This window comes from Pseudophryne corroboree, chromosome 2 (genome assembly GCF_028390025.1).
Source record: "Pseudophryne corroboree isolate aPseCor3 chromosome 2, aPseCor3.hap2, whole genome shotgun sequence".
NCBI classification, from domain to species: Eukaryota; Metazoa; Chordata; class Amphibia; order Anura; family Myobatrachidae; genus Pseudophryne; species Pseudophryne corroboree.
Genome location: NC_086445.1, coordinates 1,042,542,203 through 1,042,555,940, shown reverse-complemented (window position 1 = coordinate 1,042,555,940; position 13,738 = coordinate 1,042,542,203). Strand labels below are relative to the sequence as shown.

Below are 13,738 nucleotides of genomic sequence, written 5' to 3'. Positions count from 1 at the left end.
GCGTGTCTCGGATGTACTGTACATGGGTGGGTGCGTATCTCTGATGTACTATACATGGGTGGGTGCGTGTCTCGGATGTACTATACATGGGTGGGTGCGTGTCTCTGATGTATGTACAGTGTGGGTGCGTGTCTCGGATGTACTGTACATGGTCGGGTGCGTGTCTCGGATGTACTGTACATGGGTGGGTGCGTGTCTCGGATGTACTGTACATGGTCGGGTGCGTGTCTCGGATGTACTGTACATGGGTGGGTGCGTGTCTCGGATGTACTGTACATGGGTGGGTGCGTGTCTCGGATGTACTGTACATGGGTGGGTGCGTGTCTCTGATGTACTGTACATGGGTGGGTGCGTGTCTCGGATGTACTGTACATGGGTGGGTGCGTGTCTCGGATGTACTGTACATGGGTGGGTGCGTGTCTCAGGCCATATCTGTGTTCCCCCCTGCTACAGGCATTCCCAACCTCTGTCCCCAAGGCACACTGAAAGTAATGTTTACAGGATATCCATGCTTGAGCACAGATGGTTAAATCAAAATAACGGAGGCACTACATCACCTGTGTTCAGGTATGGTTATCATTAAACTTGTGGTAATAGGCCCTACACACTGGCCGATATCAGTCAAAGATATGAACGATCTTGTTTATTAATGAACGAGATACCGTTCATATCTTTCAGTGTGGAGGCACCAGCGATGAACGATACGCTGCCCCGCGCTCGTTCAACGCTGGTCCCCCGTCGGCTGTACATGCAGGCCAATATGGACGATCTCGTCCATAGTTGCCTGCACTTCAATGCAGCCGGGAGACGGGGGGAGTGAAGAAACTTCACTCCCCCCGTCACTGCCCCTCCGCCGCCGGGTCGGCCGTATCTGCCGTCGGGCAGCTCGGCGACGGATCGGCCAATGTGTGTGTTGTGAGGACCATGATTGGGATTGCCTGAGCTACAGAATAAGAAAGGAGAATAATAAACATTCCTCATTAGACTCTTTTAGATGGGTGGAAGTTTATTTCTGAATTATTGCCCTCATATCTACAGAGCATTGCGTAGGTCATTCTAAATTGTGTATAAAGGGAAACGGGTTATTCAGTTGTTAGCAAACCAAAAAAAGCACACTAAGGGGGTATTCAATTAAGTGGCGTTTTTTCAACTAGTCAAGAAAAGGCACGAATTCAACACATGGTATTCAGTTGTGGGCATTTTCGCCCGTTTATCCGTTTTCGCCCACGCCATTTCACGTTTTTGTTTTTTTTTCCCTAATCTGCATGGGTGAAAATTGCACCGATAATGCCCACAAATTTGCCAAAACACATGTATCGGCGGCGAATTTGCAGTTACACATGGTTTTCGCCGGTGCCAGATTTAAAATGTCACTGGCATTGAATAGGTGAAATGTAAATTCAACCTAAAAATGGGCAAAAAGTGTTAATTGAATACCTCCCCAAATTGTCAAAACCATGTGCACTGCAGGAACAGATATAACATGTGCAGAGAGAGTTAGATTTGGGTGGGGTGTGTTCAAACTGAAATCTAAATTGCAGTGTAAAAATAAAGCAGCCAGTATTTACCCTGCACAGACACAAAATAACCCACCCAAATCGAACTCTCTCTGCACATGTTACATCTGCCCCCCCCTGCAGTGCACATGGCTTTGCCCAATTGCTAACTTTTTGGTCGCAAAAGCATTTTCTCTGTGCCGCAGTATTTTCCAGTTTAGGCAGAAGAGCTTACAGCCGCCATCACTCGCTCTGTACAGTTTGTGCGTTGCTGGCTGGGACCTGCGTGAATGGGGTTAGACTGTTTGCTGATGGCTGTAGGGGAAATGTGACCATAAAATGCCATCCTGATAAAAATAAGATTTTACTTACCGATAAATCTATTTCTCGGAGTCCGTAGTGGATGCTGGGGTTCCTGAAAGGACCATGGGGAATAGCGGCTCCGCAGGAGACAGGGCACAAAAAGTAAAGCTTTTCCAGATCAGGTGGTGTGCACTGGCTCCTCCCCCTATGACCCTCCTCCAGACTCCAGTTAGGTACTGTGCCCGGACGAGCGTACACAATAAGGGAGGATTTTGAATCCCGGGTAAGACTCATACCAGCCACACCAATCACACCGTACAACTTGTGATCTAAACCCAGTTAACAGTATGATAACAGCGGAGCCTCTGAAAGATGGCTTCCTTCAACAATAACCCGAATTAGGTAACAATAACTATGTACAATTATTGCAGATAATCCGCACTTGGGATGGGCGCCCAGCATCCACTACGGACTCCGAGAAATAGATTTATCGGTAAGTAAAATCTTATTTTCTCTATCGTCCTAGTGGATGCTGGGGTTCCTGAAAGGACCATGGGGATTATACCAAAGCTCCCAAACGGGCGGGAGAGTGCGGATGACTCTGCAGCACCGAATGAGAGAACTCCAGGTCCTCCTTAGCCAGAGTATCAAATTTGTAAAATTTTACAAACGTGTTCTCCCCTGACCACGTAGCTGCTCGGCAAAGTTGTAATGCCGAGACCCCTCGGGCAGCCGCCCAAGATGAGCCCACCTTCCTTGTGGAGTGGGCCTTTACAGATTTAGGCTGTGGCAGGCCTGCCACAGAATGTGCAAGTTGGATTGTGCTACAGATCCAACGAGCAATCGTCTGCTTAGACGCAGGAGCACCCATCTTGTTGGGTGCATACAATATAAACAACGAGTCAGATTTTCTGACTCCAGCTGTCCTTGCAATATATATTTTTAATGCTCTGACAACGTCCAGTAACTTGGAGTCCTCCAAGTCACTTGTAGCCGCAGGCACTACAATAGGCTGGTTCAGATGAAATGCTGACACCACCTTAGGGAGAAAATGCGGACGAGTCCGCAGTTCTGCCCTGTCCGAATGGAAAATCAGATATGGGCTTTTGTAAGATAAAGCTGCCAGTTCTGACACTCTCCTGGCCGAAGCCAGGGCTAGAAGCATGGTCACTTTCCATGTGAGATATTTCAAATCCACCTTCTTTAGTGGTTCAAACCAATGAGATTTTAGAAAGTCCAAAACCACATTGAGATCCCACGGTGCCACTGGAGGCACCACAGGAGGCTGTATATGTAGCACTCCCTTAACAAAGGTCTGGACTTCAGGGACTGAAGCCAATTCTTTTTGAAAGAAAATCGACAGGGCCGAAATTTGAACCTTAATAGATCCCAATTTGAGACCCATAGACAATCCTGATTGCAGGAAATGTAGGAATCGACCCAGTTGAAATTCCTCCGTCGGAGCACTCCGATCTTCGCACCACGCAACATATTTTCGCCAAATTCGGTGATAATGTTGCACGGTTACTTCCTTCCTTGCTTTAATCAAAGTAGGAATGACTTCTTCCGGCATGCCTTTTTCCTTTAGGATCCGGCGTTCAACCGCCATGCCGTCAAATGCAGCCGCGGTAAGTCTTGAAACAGACAGGGACCCTGCTGAAGCAAGTCCCTCCTTAGAGGTAGAGGCCACGGATCTTCCGTGATCATCTCTTGAAGTTCCGGGTACCAAGTCCTTCTTGGCCAATCCGGAACCACTAGTATCGTCCTTACGCCTCTTTGCCGTATAATTCTCAATACTTTTGGTATGAGAGGCAGAGGAGGAAACACATACACCGACTGGTACACCCAAGGCGTTACCAGCGCGTCCACAGCTATTGCCTGCGGATCTCTTGACCTGGCGCAATACCTGTCCAGTTTTTTGTTGAGGCGAGACGCCATCATGTCCACCATTGGTCTTTCCCAACGGGTTACCAGCAAGTGGAAGACTTCTGGATGAAGTCCCCACTCTCCCGGGTGAAGATCGTGTCTGCTGAGGAAGTCTGCTTCCCAGTTGTCCACTCCCGGGATGAACACTGCTGACAGTGCTATCACATGATTCTCTGCCCAGCGAAGAATCCTTGCAGCTTCTGCCATTGCACTCCTGCTTCTTGTGCCGCCCTGTCTGTTCACATGGGCGACTGCCGTGATGTTGTCCGACTGGATCAACACCGGTTTTCCCTGAAGCAGAGGTTCTGCCTGGCTTAGAGCATTGTATATTGCTCTTAGTTCCAGAATGTTTATGTGAAGAGACGTTTCCAGGCTCGTCCATACTCCCTGGAAGTTTCTTCCTTGTGTGACTGCTCCCCAGCCTCTCAGGCTGGCGTCCGTGGTCACCAGGATCCAATCCTGTATGCCGAATCTGCGGCCCTCCAATAGATGAGCACTCTGCAACCACCACAGAAGAGACACCCTTGTCCTTGGAGACAGGGTTATCCGCAGGTGCATCTGAAGATGCGACCCTGACCATTTGTCCAACAGATCCCTTTGGAAAATTCTTGCGTGGAATCTGCCGAATGGAATTGCTTCGTAAGAAGCCACCATTTTTCCCAGGACTCTTGTGCATTGATGTACAGACACCTTTCCTGGTTTTAGGAGGTTCCTGACAAGCTCGGATAACTCCTTGGCTTTTTCCTCCGGGAGAAAAACCTTTTTCTGAACCGTGTCCAGAATCATCCCTAGGAACAGCAGACGAGTTGTCGGCATTAACTGGGATTTTGGAATATTCAGAATCCACCCGTGCTGTTTTAGCACTTCTTGCGACAGTGCTAATCCCATCTCTAGCTGTTCTCTGGACCTTGCCCTTATTAGGAGATCGTCCAAGTATGGGATAATTAATATGCCTTTTCTTCGAAGAAGAATCATCATCTCGGCCATTACCTTTGTAAAGACCCGAGGTGCCGTGGACAATCCGAACGGCAGCGTCTGAAACTGATAGTGACAGTTTTGTACAACGAAACTGAGGTACCCCTGGTGTGAGGGGTAAATTGGAACGTGGAGATACGCATCCTTGATGTCCAAGGATACCATAAAGTCCCCCTCTTCCAGGTTCGCTATCACTGCTCTGAGTGACTCCATCTTGAACTTGAACTTCTTTATGTACAGGTTCAAGGACTTCAGATTTAGAATAGGCCTTACCGAGCCATCCGGCTTCGGTACCACAAAAAGAGTGGAATAATACCCCTTCCCTTGTTGTAGAAGAGGTACCTTGACTATCACCCGCTGAGAGTACAGCTTGTGAATGGCTTCCAAAACCGTCTCCCTTTCGGAGGGGGACGTTGGTAAAGCAGACTTCAGGAAACGGCGAGGTGGATCTGTTTCTAATTCCAACCTGTACCCCTGAGATTATCTGCAGGATCCAGGGATCTACCTGCGAGTGAGCCCACTGCGCGCTGTAATTTTTGAGACGACCACCCACCGTCCCCGAGTCCGCTTGAGAAGCCCCAGCGTCATGCTGAGGCTTTTGTAGAAGCCGGGGAAGGCTTCTGTTCCTGGGAAGGAGCTGCCTGTTGCTGTTTCTTCCCTCGACCTCTGCCTCGTGGCAGATATGAATAGCCCTTTGCTCTCTTATTTTTAAAGGAACGAAAGGGCTGCGGTTGAAAAGTCGGTGCCTTTTTCTGTTGGGGAGTGACTTGAGGTAGAAAGGTGGATTTCCCGGCTGTAGCCGTGGCCACCAAATCTGATAGACCGACTCCAAATAACTCCTCCCCTTTATACGGCAAAACTTCCATATGTCGGTTTGAATCCACATCGCCTGTCCACTGTCGCGTCCATAAAGCTCTTCTGGCCGAAATGGACATAGCACTTACCCGTGATGCCAGTGTGCAGATATCCCTCTGTGCATCACGCATATAAAGAAATGCATTCTTTATTTGTTCTAACGACAGTAAAATATTGTCCCTGTCCAGGGTATCAATATTTTCAATCAGGGACTCTGACCAAACTACCCCAGCACTGCACATCCAGGCAGTCGCTATAGCTGGTCGTAGTATAACACCTGCATGTGTGTATATACTTTTTTGGATATTTTCCATCCTCCTATCTGATGGATCTTTAAGTGCGGCCGTCTCAGGAGAGGGTAACGCCACTTGTTTAGATAAGCGTGTTAGCGCCTTGTCCACCCTAGGAGGTGTTTCCCAGCGCTCCCTAACCTCTGGCGGGAAAGGGTATAATGCCAATAATTTCTTTGAAATTATCAGCTTTTTATCAGGGGCAACCCACGCTTCATTACACACGTCATTTAATTCTTCTGATTCAGGAAAAACTATAGGTAGTTTTTTCACACCCCACATAATACCCTGTTTAGTGGTACCTGTAGTATCAGCTAAATGTAACGCCTCCTTCATTGCCAAAATCATATAACGTGTGGCCCTACTGGAAAATACGGTTGATTCGTCACCGTCACCACTGGAGTCAGTGCCTGTGTCTGGGTCTGTGTCGACCGACTGAGGCAAAGGGCGTTTCACAGCCCCTGACGGTGTTTGAGTCGCCTGGACAGGCACTAATTGATTGTCCGGCCGTCTCATGTCGTCAAACGACTGCTTTAGCGTGTTGACACTATCCCGTAGTTCCATAAATAAAGGCATCCATTCTGGTGTCGACTCCCTAGGGGGTGACATCCTCATATTTGGCAATTGCTCCGCCTCCACACCAATATCGTCCTCATACATGTCGACACACACATACCGACACACAGCAGACACACAGGGAATGCTCCTAACGAAGACAGGACCCACTAGCCCTTTGGGGAGACAGAGGGAGAGTTTGCCAGCACACACCAAAAGCGCTATATATAACAGGGATAGCCTTATAATAAGTGCTCCCTTATAGCTGCTTTATATATATCAAAATATCGCCATAAATTTGCCCCCCCTCTCTGTTTTACCCTGTTTCTGTAGTGCAGTGCAGGGGAGAGACCTGGGAGCCGTCCTGACCAGCGGAGCTGTGAGAGGAAATGGCGCCGTGTGCTGAGGAGATAGGCCCCGCCCCTTTTCCGGCGGGCTCGTCTCCCGCTATTTAGTGAATCCAGGCAGGGGTTAAATATCTCCATATAGCCTCTGGGGGCTATATGTGAGGTATTTTTAGCCTTTATATAGGTTACATTTGCCTCCCAGGGCGCCCCCCCCCCAGCGCCCTGCACCCTCAGTGACTGCGTGTGAAGTGTGCTGAGAGGAAAATGGCGCACAGCTGCAGTGCTGTGCGCTACCTTTAGAAGACTGCAGGAGTCTTCAGCCGCCGATTCTGGACCTCTTCTGACTTCAGCATCTGCAAGGGGGCCGGCGGCGCGGCTCCGGTGACCATCCAGGCTGTACCTGTGATCGTCCCTCTGGAGCTGATGTCCAGTAGCCAAGAAGCCAATCCATCCTGCACGCAGGTGAGTTCACTTCTTCTCCCCTCAGTCCCTCGTTGCAGTGATCCTGTTGCCAGCAGGACTCACTGTAAAATAAAAAACCTAAGCTAAACTTTTTCTAAGCAGCTCTTTATGAGAGCCACCTAGATTGCACCCTTCTCGGCCGGGCACAAAAATCTAACTGGAGTCTGGAGGAGGGTCATAGGGGGAGGAGCCAGTGCACACCACCTGATCTGGAAAAGCTTTACTTTTTGTGCCCTGTCTCCTGCGGAGCCGCTATTCCCCATGGTCCTTTCAGGAACCCCAGCATCCACTAGGACGATAGAGAAATAATGGTTGTCCTGTTAGATTACAACAGCATGCGTCTTCATCCTCTGCCCTCCACCTGCTGTGGAACTACACATCCCAGCATGCCCTGCCACAGTTTTGCTATTAAAGTATGCTAAAACTGAGGCAGGGCATACTGGGATGTGTAGTTCCACAGCAGCTGGAGGGCTTGGGTTGAAGACCCATACAGCCTATAAGCGATCAGCCACAGAAACTGGGTTTCATTTAATTTGGAGGTTCCCACACGCGGTCCTCAATGCACCCAACGGTCCTGGGTTTAAATGTATTCATGCTTGGCCACAGGTGACTTAATTAGCATCTCAGTCAATGTGATTTTACATCTGTGCTGAGCCATGGCTATACCTAAATCCTGGACTGTTGGGGTGCTTTGAGGACCGTGTTTGGGAACCTCTGATTTAATTTTTAATACCCCCCCCCTTTCCTCCTCTAGGGTTGGGGTTAAGGATAGGTTTGCTGTGCCTCCAGTGCTGGCCTGCATGTGTCTATGAGGGGTCCCGTTGGTCAGAGTTTGGTGATCCTTGGTCACCAGTACTGGTATGAATGCGGTCCCGGAGTGTCTGCACCAGTGCAGCGTCTGATTACATGTCCCCCAGACATATATTAATTTGCACAAATTATTCCTATTTCTATAGCACCAGCGTATGCCACGTATGTGCGACCACTGAATACTACTGCCACGGAGCACTTTCCTCTGGGCAATACCTTGGGCCTACGTTGCATCTGTTTCAGAAACTCTGTTCTGCAGTTGTGTGACGTCCAGCTGAGTGTATCACACTTGTGTAATAGGCATTGTGGGTAAGAGAACTCTACTAGGGTCACGTGACTATAAATGTCAGGGATTTATCTGCTGAGGTGATGTGTTGTATTGTTACCTGTTAGCATTATTCCAGTTCATCTGTTCATCTACTATCACACTAAAGGGCCCTACATACTTGCCGATGATTGATCATCGTCCAAATTGGCATGCGTTGCAAAGCGACAGAGAACCAACGATGAACGACCGCAGGGCCGCACATCACTCGTCGTTGGTGCATACACACTGAGCGATGGGAACGATTACTGAATGAGATGGTTCATATCGACCGCACACATCAGCCAGTGTATAGGGTCCTTAACCAGTGATCCTATAAAATCATCCCTTCTATAGCCAATCTCAGATAATGTGTGGTTGTCGCCTTTCCTTCTGTTCCTGCAGTCGTACAGCTGCCACCCATGGCTGAGCACCTCACTGCAGATTGGACTGCTCCCTTCCCTCTGTGTATGTACAGCAGAGGCACCCGCTTGTCGGCCATTTCCAAGTCTGTGGGCAATAAGGTTTCTGGGCAACTGGAGATTTACCTGCAGGGTAAATCTTTAGTACCTAAGAGCAGTGGCCAGTAGACGTCACCTCCCTGTTCTTATTATATGCCACGTTCCAGATGTCCGTTCTGCAAGGGCATGGTCTGTGTCCCAGGACTGTTCCACCACACAATGGGCGGCGGCCTGTGCTCCTTGGGGGTAATTCCAAGTTGATCGCAGCAGGAATTTTGTTAGCAGTTGGGCAAAACCATGGGGTCATTCCGAGTTGTTCGCTCGTTAGCTACTTTTTGCAGAAATACACACGCTAAGCCGCCGCCTACTGGGAGTGAATCTTAGCAAAATTGCGAACGAAAGATTAGCAGAATTGCGAATAGAAAATTCTTAGCAGTTTGAGTAGCTCGAGACTTACTCTGCCACTGCGATCAGTTCAGTCAGTTTCGTTCCTGGTTTGACGTCACAAACACACCCAGCGTTCGGCCAGCCACTCCCCCGTTTCTCCAGACACTCCCGCGGTTTTTCCTGACACGCCTGCGTTTTTCCGCACATTCCCATAAAACGGCCAGTTTCCGCCCAGAAACACCCACTTCCTGTCAATCACACTACGATCACCAGAACGATGAAAAGTCTTCATTAAGCCGTGAGTAAAATACCAAATTTTGTGCTAATTTACTTGGCGCAGGCGCACTGCGAACATTGCGCATGTGCAGTTTGCGACTAATCGCTCCGTTGCGAAAAAAATCTAACGAGCGAACAACTCGGAATGACCCCCCATGTGCACTGCAGGGGAGGCAGAAATAACATGTGCAGAGAGAGTTAGATTTGGGTGGGTTATTTTGTTTCCGTGCAGGGTAAATACTGGCTGCTTTATTTTTACACTGCAAATTAGATTGCAGATTGAACTCACCCCACCCAAATCTAACTCTCTCTGCACATGTTATACCTGCCTCCCCTGCAGTGCACATGGTTTTGCCCAATTGCTAACAAAATTCCTGCTGCGATCAACTTAGAATTACCCCCTTATACGTACCAAATATTTTCTGTAGCACCGAGTAATGGAGGCAGAAAGTGAGTCTGGTTTTTTAGAGTTACGCTGACACACTGTCAACTCTAAGGGGGGTATTTAGCAAAGCTGTAGAGAGATAACATTGTGACGGATAAAGTACTAGCCAATCAGATTGTACCTTACATGTTACAGGCTGTGTTTGAAAAAAATGACTGGAGCTGGTTGGTTGGTACTCTGTCTCACAGTATTATCTCTCCAAGCTTTGATAAATACCCCCTTAATCTGTCCACACAGTCTACATTTGCATCCTTCAGCCCTACGTGGTTTTGCAGAGTGCAGCGTTGCCCCTCGAACAGATCTACACCTTACTTTAATTGAGGCTCACAATCTCCTATATATTTGCCTTAATCTGTGACTCTGTGCCCGTAACGCTGGGCGGAGTCAACTGCATCTGCTGCAGGGAGCTACCCCATACCAGTGGCGTCATGAGGGGGGTGCGGTGGGTGCGGCCCGCACCCGGGTGTCACCCTTCAATGGGGTGACACCAAATAGAGCCGCGCACCCGCATCCCGTTAAATAGAGCCGCGCACCCGCATCCCGTTAAATAGAGCCGCGCACCCGCATCCCGTTAAATAGAGCCGCGCACCCGCATCCCAATAAATGAATGTGAGAGGCGAGACAGAGCGGCGGAAGTAGCAGCGGTGCATTGCACCGAAGCCCGCCGCTGTCAAGGGGCCCACAGCCGCCGGCATTACATTGAGTCACACTGACTCACTGTATTGCCGCAGTCAGCGCTGCGCCCGCCGCCAGTCAGTGTCCCAGCCAGGGGGAGAGGGGAGGAGGGGCCACCCTCCCCTCTCCGCAGCAGCTTCGTCTCTCCTTGCTGGTGCGCGCTGAATGTTGCCTGGGAGGAGGGACAGGAACTCTCGAGACAGACTGGAGCAGAAGAGCAGCCTGGGAAGAACCTTATATCATTTACAGTGGGAGCCAGCCATTCCAGTCGCCATAAAAAGTATGATGAGGGGTAAAGGGGGGGGAGGGGCGCCATGATATATATGTGTGTGTTTGTGTGTGTAGGTCTATATATATATATATGTGTACGCATTGTGTATGTACATGTGTGTATGTATAGAGAGATATATATGTGTGTCGTGAGCAGCTGGTTCGGCACTCTGGTATTAGTAGTCTGTGTGCTCTTGCCTCAAATAAGGCAACTTTCTTGTGTAACCAAACATTTTCTATTACTCCTATCCAATCTGCCGCGGACCAGCAGCCAGTCATTGGCTGCCGGTCCGCGGCAGATTGGAAATAGTAGCGCTGGGTCATAGGAGCCAGTGCCGCACCACCAAAGGCCGCCGACCACAGCCTCCTCCATTGCACCGCTGCTGCCCTCTACCTCTTCCGCTGCACAGCCGCCACCCTCAGCCTCCTCAGCCACCCTCAGTCCTTCTCTGCCCATAACCTCCTCCGCCCCGTGCCGACCACAGCCTCCTCATGCACCGCAGACCACATCATCCTCCGCTCCGGCTGCTAAATAGGTAATCTTACCCTGCTGCCCTTCTCTTTCCCTAGTCCCTACTGTATGCCCTTGCTGTCCCTCTCTCTGTCACTTTCCCTGTCCCTATGTCTTTGCTGTCACTCTCCCTGTCCCTATGTCCCTGCTGTCACTCTCCCTGTCCCTGCTGTCACTCTCCCTGAATTTTGTCTCATTCCGTGTGCTATAATGTGAATTTCTGCTCATACCGTGTGCTATAATGTGAATTTCGGCTCCTTCTGTGTGCTATAATGTGAATTTCGGCTCATACCGTGTGCTATAATGTGAATTTCGGCTCCTTCTGTGTGCTATAATGTGAATTTCGGCTCATACCGTGTGCTATAATGTGAATTTCGGCTACCGTGTGCTATAATGGGAGTTTCGGCTCATTCCGTGTGCTGTGAATTTCGGCTCATGCCGTGTGCTATAATGTGAATTTTGGCTCATACTGTATTCTATAATGTGAATTTCGTCTCATACCGTGTGCTATAATGTGAATTTCGGCTACCGTGTGCTATAATGGGAGTTTCGGCTCATTCCGTGTGCTGTGAATTTCGGCTCATGCCGTGTGCTATAATGTGAATTTTGGCTCATACTGTATTCTATAATGTGAATTTCGTCTCATACCGTGTGCTATAATGTGAATTTCGGCTACCGTGTGCTATAATGTGAATTTCAGCTCATGCCGTGTGCTATAATGTGAATTTCGGCTCATGCCGTGTGCTATAATGTGAATTTCGGCTCATACCGTGTGCTATATAATGTGAATTTCGGTTCATACCGTGTGCTATAATGTGAATTTCGGCTAATACTGTGTGCTATAATGTGAATTTTGGCTCATACCATGTGCTATAATGTGAATTTCGGCTCATACTTTGTGGTATAATGTGAAAGGGGCACCAGTATAAGGGGTCCTACTATTGTGGTGCATAATGTGTATAAGGGTTATGTAGTGTGGTAAACTACACTAGAGGACATGCCCCCTTTTGAGTGGCTATGCCCCCTTTCCCGAAGAGATATATATGTATATCTAATATCTATCTATCTATGAAACTTGTGTGGCCGATACTCCTTGTATAAATTCTTTTTAAGAAGGGCACTAGCATTCATACTGTTTTAAAGTGCTTGGAGTGCCAGATTATATATAGAGAGACACACACACACACACACACACACACACACACACACACACACACGTGGTGTGATACGGAAGGAGGTCCATGGGGGTGACACCATAAGTTGCCATACCGGGTGACACCAACCCTAGTGACGCCTCTGCCCCATACCCAGCGCCAGCAGCAGTCAGGTGCAAGACCCTACCTTACAGTATAGGAGGTGAGGCTGGCCACTGGCTGCCGGCTGCTGTGCCTGTCCCCCCCCCCCCCCCAATCACCTGTGACAGCGGGCTGTGTGCTGTGCAGTGCGGGGCCCGAAAAGGGGGCGGAGCTACGGCGTCACGAGGGGCGGAGCTACACGGAATAGAGGGGCGGAGCTACACGGGACCAGACAGCTGAACAGTGGTGGAATCAGCATTGCAGTGACGGCCAGCCAGACTTGGTAAGTGGAGGGTGAGAGAGAAGTGTGTGTGTGTGTGTGTGTGTGTGTGTATATATATGGTGGGGTGTGTGTGTATATATGGTGGGGTGTGTGTGTTTGTATATATGTGTGAATTGTGTGTGTGTGAGGTATGTCTGTGTGTGCGCACTTTATGGACGCCACTGCTGGGGGGGGCCATTACATGCAAGGACGCTACTAATATAGGGGGGGCATTACGTATAAGGATGCTACTACTATAGGGGGGGCATTACGTATAAGGACGCTACTACTATAGGGGGGGCATTACGTATAAGGAGGCTACTAATACTGGGGGGCATTACATATAAGGACGCTACTACTGGGAGGGCATTATGTATAAGGACGCTACTACTATAGGGGGGCATTACGTATAAGGATGCTACTACTATAGGGGGGCATTACGTATAAGGAGGCTACTAATACTGGGGGGCATTACATATAAGGACGCTACTACTGGGAGGGCATTACGTATAAGGACGCTACTACTATAGGGGGGCATTACGTATAAGGAGGATACTACTACTGGGAGGGCATTACATGTAAGGACGGTACTACTACTGGGGGCACATTACGTATAAGGACGCTACTACTACTGTTGGAAGGCATTACATATAACTGCTACTACTACTGGGGGGCATTACGTATAAGGACGCTACTATTACTGTTGGGAGGCATTACATATAACTGCTACTACTACTGGGAGGCATTACGTATAAGGACGCTACTACTACGGGTGGGGCATTATGTATAAGGACGCTACTACTATAGGGGGGCATTACGTATAAGGAGGATAC

General features: G+C 49.1%; 1 protein-coding gene across 1 annotated transcript in view; it reads left to right on the top strand.

Moving 5' to 3' along the window:
* The first annotated feature begins 12,822 nt into the window (after positions 1–12,822).
* The window catches only part of LOC135050369 (F-box only protein 40-like), an 81,811-nt gene continuing 80,895 nt past the window's right edge, over positions 12,823–13,738 (top strand). Inside the window, exon 1 of the mRNA XM_063956834.1 lies at positions 12,823–12,926. The gene's annotated coding sequence lies outside the window, so the exon portion shown is untranslated. The remainder of the gene's footprint in view (positions 12,927–13,738) is intronic.